Raw genomic sequence first — 9,011 nt, forward strand, 5'->3', positions numbered from 1 at the left:
CACAACCTAACAATCAGACATATTTGGTTTCTCTGTGTGGGGCAGAGGGATGACTTCCGGGATAGTACAATTGGCCACCACCTATTGCTAAATCAAAATCTCCTCCTGTCTCCCTGGGATACTGAATCTGCTTCAAGTTGCTGCAGCACCCATTTAGCCTCCTCTACACTGATTTTCTAGTTGCCTCCAGAGTGACCTTCTAAAAAGATGTCAGTTGGTTAAATGCTCTTTAGTGGTCTAAAACCGACGACCAAAGCATGGTTCTGGCCTATCTGCTCAGCTTCTTCCTCATGTGAGCTTGACCTCTCCATTTTCACCCACATTTATTGCCACTCTGTCCCTCTAACCATCCAGGCTTCCCTTGGTGGCAAGATCTTAGGTAGTTCCTCTGCCCCGTAGATAAAGTCATGGTCAGAATAACCTGTGGGTTCTCCACAGACAGGAAACTGGAGGTCTCTTCCCAGAGGTAGGTAAGTAAACACCTGTGAGAGAGGGTAGTACAGGGAACAAGAGTTTTGTCATGGAATCTACTCAATTCTCTTGGTTCTACATGTGAAAATTATGTTTAAAATATCTAGGGCTGTTGAAGTGGTTCAGTGAATAAAGGCACTTGCTGCCAAGCCTGACAACTTCAGTCTCAGGGTCCACATGATGCAAGGGTAGAATGGACTTCTCTACTGTGGTGCACACACACACACACACACACACACACACACACACAGAGAGAGAGAGAGAGAGAGAGAGAGAGAGAGAGAGAGAGAGAGAGGTAATAAAAAAGAAAAATTAGTTAAAAATATGTATTCCAAAAAAGAATATGGTTTTAGGAGAGTTAATGGACATGGAAGGGCTGGCAGCAGGCTTGGTGTAAATACTCAGTTCCCTCTATTATTATTAAATATCATCAATATTCTATTTACTCAAGCTTCAACCAAGCCATACACCTTTAAAACACCCTTAGGCCTATGGACCATGCCTGTAGTGTATAATGTATCAACTAATCCTAATCTTAATACATGTTAACATTACAGAAATGGAATGCAGAGGAAAGGATGGGAATTAGAATTCAAGAATGAACTTAGTTCTGAAGGGGAAACTGATGATTTTTTAAAATTGCTCCTATCAGAGGTGGAAATAAAGTCTGCCTTCAACCACACACCATTCTGACCTTGTCTTAAGCCCATTCTCTTCACAGCTTCCACAGAAGCTTTCTTTGGAACTGGGCCTGGATCACCTCTTGTTCTCTTTAGATTGCACTCAACACTGCTGCTTCAACAGCCGAGAGCTGCTTGGATTTCAGGAAGAAGTAACCAATAAAGTTGGTTTTCTCCTAAAACCTGAGTTCTCTGAACTACAGATCTAGCCCAAGTGTTAACAGTGCAGTCCTGTGAACACAACTGAACAGTCACGCCATGTTGCACAAATCTTAAAGGGTCTTATTAATAAAAAACAAACCTGAAGACAGGTATGGGGTGAACGCTGGAAGACCAGAGAAGCAGAACAAGCCACAGCCACCTCACCTCACCAATTCCTCAGCTGATCCTGTTTCCTCAAACTGGAAGCCTCTGTGTCCTTATTCGAATGGATCTCAGTTGAACCGCTGCTCAAAAGCCTAAAAGCTTAACCAGCCTAGTTCCTGGTCCTCACGCCTTAAATTCCTTTCTGCTTTCTGCCATCACTTCCTGGGATTAAAGGCTTGAGTCACCATACCTGGCTGTTTCCAGCTTGGCTTTGAACTCACAGAGATCCGGATGGCTCTCTGCCTCTAGAAGGCTAGGATTAAAGGTGTGAGTGCCACCATTTTCTGGCCTCTATGTCTCTCTAGTGGCTGTTCTGTTCTCTGACCCGAGATAAGTTTATTAGGGTGCACAATATATCTGGGAACACAATATCACACAATGCCAGGTCAGCATTCCTGCCTTGCTCCACAGGGGAGTGCTGGCTGCAGTGGGGGCTGCTTCCAAGTTGGAACGCTGTCTTCCCATCACCCTTGTGACTCTAAGAAGTCACCTTTTAGCAATGTATTTATTTCACTTGTTTTTCAAAATGTCATCAAAGATCGTTGGTTTTTTTGTTTTGTTTTGTTTTGTTTTGTTTTTCGAGACAGGGTTTCTCTGTGTAGCTTTGTGCCTTTCACTTGGTAGCCCAGGCTGGCCTTGAACTCACAGAGATCCACCTGGCTCTGCCTCCCAAGTGCTGGGATTAGGGGCGTGTGCCACCACCGCCTGGCCAAAGATCATAGTTTGTTCCTAATATCTTTCTATGAAGTATAGATTCTGGTCCTAGACTGCTTCTGGGACATGTGTCAAACCTCTGACAGCAAATGAACCTGAAAGGGGAGATGTAGCATCGCCAAGCACTATAGGAAGAAGAGTGCTGCGGACCAGTGAGCACCAGAGGACAACCTAGTTTCATTTCTTAGGGACTGAACATCTCCAGTCTCATGGCACTGTATGATTGTCAGTCTTCGGAATACGTCACGCTTCTTAATGTATATAGGAGTTTGGTTTGTTCTATTTATTTACCTTTTCTTTAATATGTGTGTGTGTGTGTGTGTGTGTGTGTGTGTGTGTGTGTGTGTGTGTGTATGTGTTTAGTATGGAGGAGGTCTGTGCAAACAAGAACAGGTGTCCACAGAGTCCAGAGGTGTCAGATACTCTTGGATATAGGGTTCCAGGCAGTCTGAGGCACCTGGTATGGGTGCTGGGAACTGAACTCTGGTTCTTTGCAAGAGCAGTACACAATCTTAACTGCTACACCACCTTCTAACCCAAAAGTACAGTTTTAAAAGGTATAGCTAGTCAGCCTTCATGTCTAAACAAGCATGGATCATATTAAAAAATGTAGGTGAGTAAAATTAAACAATTCATCCACACAGTGTAACAACAATTGGCATAGTATTTCCATTGTCTGAGGAACCATAAGTCATCTTGACTATTTAAGGTGTGTGGGCAAATGTATGTATGTTCTGTGTAAACTCTATGGGTCCTTCCACCTTAGCATTTGCAGGGTCCTTGAGCCCCATTCCCCTTGGATACTGAGAGACATATACTTTTAACAAACTTACTGATCCTCATGAAGAATACTCCTTAAAGGGGTTACTTACAGATGTCAGTTCTCAATAGTATTGTGGTTCCTCAAATTCTACTGACATAATTCACCAGGTATCACAGTGAAAATTGTGGTGATAATTTTTAAAAGCAGATGTACAAGAGACAGCTATGGTAGATAACTTTAGTTGTCAAGTGTAAGTACAAATATTTATAAAGGTGTATGTATACACTAATATCTACATTTGGATCTACGTATGTCATATACATACATATATATATATACATATATATAAAATTTGAGAGGTATTTCTGATAACAAAGTCAATTAACTCTTGTGATTCAAGATTCCAGTGAAGATTATCCTAACTCCAAACTTAGAAAAGGAGAAAGATATTTGAACAGAAGCCAAGCAGGTTTTCAAATGTTCTGTTTAGTGCATTCAAACAAATATGACCTCTGACCCAGCTGCCAGTTGCGTGAGGATAAAATGAGTATGTGAATGCACATCACTCATTTGAACACACAGATCTAAACATTTTGCTTGAGTCAGCACTGTGCATTCTGAATCAGCTTTCATGAGTTCCCTCTAGTTTGGTGTAGTCATCCCTGCATGTTTCCCCATCATGATCCTGATGCACTTGCTCATAGAATCCCTCTTCTCTTTCTTTGACTGGACTCCTGGAGCTCTGTCTAGTGACTGGCTGTGGAACTCTGCATCTGCTTCCATCAGTCATTGGAGAAAAGTTCTGTGATGACAGTTAGGGTATTCACCGATCTGATTTCTAGGGCAAGCCAGTTCAGTTCAGGCACCCTCTCGACTATTGCTAGTAGCCCAGGCTGGGGTCATCTTTGTGGATTCCTGGCAACTTCCCTAGCACCAGGTTTTTATCTATCCCCATGATGTCTTTCTCTATCATGGTATTTCTTTCATTGCATTCCCCCTCCCTCCCTGTTCCAGTTCATCCATCCCATTCCCTTATGCTCTCATCCTCTATCCCCTACCCTTCATTGCCCACCCTCATCCTCAGTTTACTCATGGAGAGCTCATCTATTTCCCATTCCCAGGACAGTCCATGAGTCCCTCTTTGGGTCTTCCCTGTTAGTTAGCTTCTCTGGAGTTGTAGATTGTTTCCTGATTATGCTTTGCTCTATATCTAGTATCCACTTGAGTGGGTATATACCATGTTTGTCCTTCTGAGACTGGATTACCTCACTTAGAATAATATTTTCTAGTTCCATCCATTTGCCTTCAAATTTCATGATGTCATTGTTTTTTTCTGCTGAGTAGTACTCCATTGTGTATATGTACCACATTTTCTTAATCCATTCTTCAGTTGAGGGGCATCTAGGTTGTTTCCAAGTTCTGGCTATTACAAATAATGCTGCTGTGAACATAGCTGAGCATGTGACCTTGTGGTATGATTGAGCATTCCTTGGGTATATGCCCAAGAATGTTATAGCTGGGTCTTGAGGTAGATTGATTCCCAATTTTCTGAGAAACCACCATACTGATTTCCAAAGTGGCTGTACAAGTTTGCACTCCCACCAACAGTGGAGGAGTATTCCCCTTGCTCCACATCCTCTCCAACATTAGCTGTTATCAGTGCTTTTGATCTTAGCCATTCTGACAGGTGTGAGATGGTGTCTCAGAGTTGTTTTGGTTTGCATCTCCCTGATAATTAAGGATGCTGAGCAATTCCTTAAATGTCTTTTGGCCATTTGAAATTCTTGCTTTGAGAATTCTCTATTTAGCTCTATAGCCCATTTTTTAATTGGATTGTTTGTTATTTTGATGTCTAGTTTCTTGAGTTCTTTATATATTTTGGAGATCAGCCCTCTGTCAAATGTGGGATTGGTGAAAATCTTTTCCCATTCTTTAGGCTTTCATATAGTGGGTAGCCATTCCAGCTTTGACCTGGAAGTTCCAACCCCCATTGAGGCTTCGTTAATGGTCACGCCTACAAGGGGGGTGCTGAGAGAGGATGCTGAAGACCCGAGATCTGGATGCACAGGCTCTCTTGGTTCCTGGACCCTGGACGCTGGAGCTAGACTGAGCAGAGCTCTCCAGAGAACACCGCCGGACTACGCCACACCTTTCCCAGACCCTGTTACCTATCCCTTCACTTGTGAGTTACCCCACAAAATAAACCTCCCTTTTAACTACGTGGAGTGGCCTTAATAATTTCACCAATACTGTCATTTTGTCTTATTTACTGTGTCCTTTACCTTACAGAAGCTTCTCAGTTTCAAGAGGTCCATCAGATAAGAAAGAGGAGTCCAGTCTAAAGAAAGGATGGAATAATGGGGAAGGAATTATTCAACCTTAGTATGCATCACATTTTTACACATAAAACATAGCTGTCAGGCTGAGGATGTGGCTGTCATACACACACACACACATACACACACACACACACACACATACACACACAAGGGCATAGACTTACTGATTGCAAGTAAGATCACAATGAGATTATCATTGTTAGTGACACAATAAATTCCTACTAAATATGATGTGGCTGGTAATTTAAATTTTTTTCCTCACTTCATATTTATTTCAAGCCATTCATAATCAAGTCATTTCAACACATCTAATAGAATGAGATAGAAAATCAGAATGTAATAATCTAGTTTCTTACTGTAAAAAGAATAATTAACTGGCTGTAGACAGATTTGTTCATTTTATTCAGCTTTTACACATATATGTCATTAACAAACACAGAACATTTGAACACATACCTGCACATAATTCAAATTCTGAAACTCATTGTTTTAATCCACTTTGAATATGCTTTTTAATTTGGCAGAGTATTGATGATTTTGGTTGACTGTGAAGAGGAGAAACAAGAGCTTTGGAAGAAATTCCAAAAGAGCCACTAACAGAAGAATGACAGCAGGTACCATGTCCCATGATGTTTATTTTTCTTTCTCCCTGGTTTCAAATGGGTTAGCATATCAGTAAAACAAGAAATAAACAAAGACGGATCTCAGATTACACTGGCTCCTGGGGCCATCAACAAAGGAAATATCAGTCACCCCACGAAAAATACAATGATTGCCTGTTATTGGACACTAGCAGTTCTGGCCAAGCCACCAAGTGGCACAGTTAATGAATCCACTTACTTCTAATACAAATAAACCAGAGAAAGGAAGTGGCTGGCCAAAGATCTCTGAAGGTAGATGGTTAATAAAAAATGCTCAGGGCTGACATTTCCTTTTTATTTGAAACATGCTTTTCTTGGGAAAGACATGATCTTGATACAGTTAAATAAGCCTCAGCCAATGGTGAGTGAGTTTCAAGGTCCTTTAGATGTGTGGCTCTTTTTTATAAATGGAAAAAAATTCAAAAGGAAAAATTGTTAGTCTACAGTGGCTCTAAAGACTCTGCAGACTGAAAACCCAGAAACATTTGTTTTCATCTTCAGTCATTAGTTACCTAAAAATGGCGAGGTTGATAAGATTCTTTTGATTTGTCAAGATTTCTGAAAAGTCTTAACATTGTTCAGACCTTCTGCTCAAGAAATTCTACTTGCAGAAGTATAAATTAAGGAAATTACCAGGAATGTATTCAAAACTATATGCCAAAAGAAATCCAGGGTCACTTAGTTTAATGATTACAAAATAGAGGTCCAAGAATAAATTGTCTAAATTATGGCACGTCTATATAATGAAATATTATGGCTCTTTTTTGACAGTATTAGGTAATGAGGAAAAAATCCCCATAACATGTTTGATGAGAAGGGTAAGCTGTAATGGAAGTTATATATATATTTGTTTTTATTTTTTACTTTAAGTTTCAATGTTTATTGAATTTTGTTAACACAAATATATAACTTCATAAGGTCTTTGAAAGAATAATGGATGTTAATAAGCATTCCCTTAGTGCACGTGATAATATGAACAACGTTTTTTTGCATTGCATTTGTCTTCATTTTCACTTTGAATAATGAATATTTGTCTTATAAAGTTTCTTTGAAAAACAAAACATGTGGTATCATAATGCATCTTAGTCAGAATATTATGTACTAAAATAGGAAGATATTTTTCGGTTTTTCAAACAAATAGCATTTCTTTTTCTTCATTTTTATAGTGAGATATTTTCTTGATGACATAGAATTCTTCCCAGAGCAGTTTTCCATGCTCTCAGCCCTTGTCTGCTGACATGAATTAATATCAGCTAATCACCATCTGATGCTAAAGCCCCATACGTTTGTTGACTTTCAGCCTTCTCTCTCTTCCTTAGGCTGGAAAGTGACAGTCCCTTTAATCTTTCCTTATTGATCTTTGATTCTACCCTCTTAATCATTTTTGTATGAGTATAAAAACAATTCTGTAGTGGCAAGGATTTTGACAAAGTCATAGAGACTGGATTTTCAATATTAATATGCTTAACTAAGCCATTAGAAGGGTCACATTTTCACTACACACTTTTTCCTTTTCAATTTGAAATAATTTTAAAAAAATCAAGGCATTTGTAATTCCGTATTTCTAGTTTAATTTTTGAGACAGGGTTTCCCATTATAGCTCAGGCCCATCTAAAACTCACAACATAACCCAGGCAGGTTTCAAACTCATGGCAAACCTCCTACCTCAGCCTCTCAAGTGCTAGGTTTATATTTGTGAGACACTATGCCTGGATTGTATAATTTTTATAAACTGGTAATTTGACACAGGCTGTTGGTTAACAATGTATACATTCACTACTCAGAGGTCTCAGGATAAACATAACCACATAGAGCATTATCCAAGAAAATACATCTTACATATTAAAAATAAACTTTGAACTTTTATTCACTAGGTGTATTAATTAATTCAGTGTTCATTAAGAAGTCTTTTTAAAGACTTAATTATTTTTGTTTTCTTGTGTATTTGTCTGCATGTATGCATGTATATGCACCACATCTGTGAAGATGCTTGCAGAGGTCAGAAGAGGCCATTGGAAACCTAGAACTGGAGTTATAGGCAGTTGTGAGTGGGCATGCAGGTGCTAGGAACTAAACTACGGTCCTCTGAAAGAGCAAAACATGCTTTTTACCACTGAGCCATCTCACCAGCCCCTATTAATGAATAATTTTATTGGGCACTCTGATGTGATAAATATTAGCATCATGTTAAAACCTCCCCTATATAAAAAGATATTAGATATGGTGCATGCATGCATAAACAGATGTTTTCCTGTCCCAATTGCCTGGTTGAATATGAATTATAAATGTTTGGCTGATAGCTCAGGCTTGCTATTAGCTAACTCTTATACTTAAATTAACTCATATTTCTATTTATGCTTTGCCTTTGTGGCTCTCGGCTTGTTACCTCATTTTTTACACATCCTGTTTGTTTGGTAGCTGGCTGGTATCTCTCCTGACTCCACCCTCCTTTTTCCTCATCATTCTCAGTTTGGCTTTCCAGCCTAACTTCAGCTTTTTATCAACCAATGAGAGTAATATATATTCATAGTGTAGGAAAGAATTGTACCACATCATACACGTTATCCTGTCACTCAGGAAATAGGGTCAGGTGGATCAAGAGAGTTCAAAGCCAATCTGAGCTACATGAGACTGTCAAAATGAAGTAACAATATAGTAAATAAAATAATAAAAGTAAGAGGCCAGGAAGACAGCTCAGTCAGTAAAGTGCTTGTCATATGAGCATGAGGATGTGAGTTCAGAATCCTATCATCTTTGTAAAATCCAGGCATGGTAGCATACATTAGCAACCACAGCACTGAGAGCATGAGAACATGGAGACAGGTGGATCCCTGGAACTTGCTGACTAGCCTACCTAAATCAGTGAGCTCCGAGCTCAGGCATTGAAAGACCCTTTCTCTCAGAAACTAAGGTGGAGAGTGACTGAAGAACATACCCAATATCTGGCTTTCACAAATAGGTCCACACACAACTACACTGACACATGTATACACACAAACACACACACACACACACACACACACACACACACACACAC

Source organism: Peromyscus eremicus, chromosome 5, assembly GCF_949786415.1.
Source record: "Peromyscus eremicus chromosome 5, PerEre_H2_v1, whole genome shotgun sequence".
Taxonomy (NCBI): Eukaryota; Metazoa; Chordata; class Mammalia; order Rodentia; family Cricetidae; genus Peromyscus; species Peromyscus eremicus.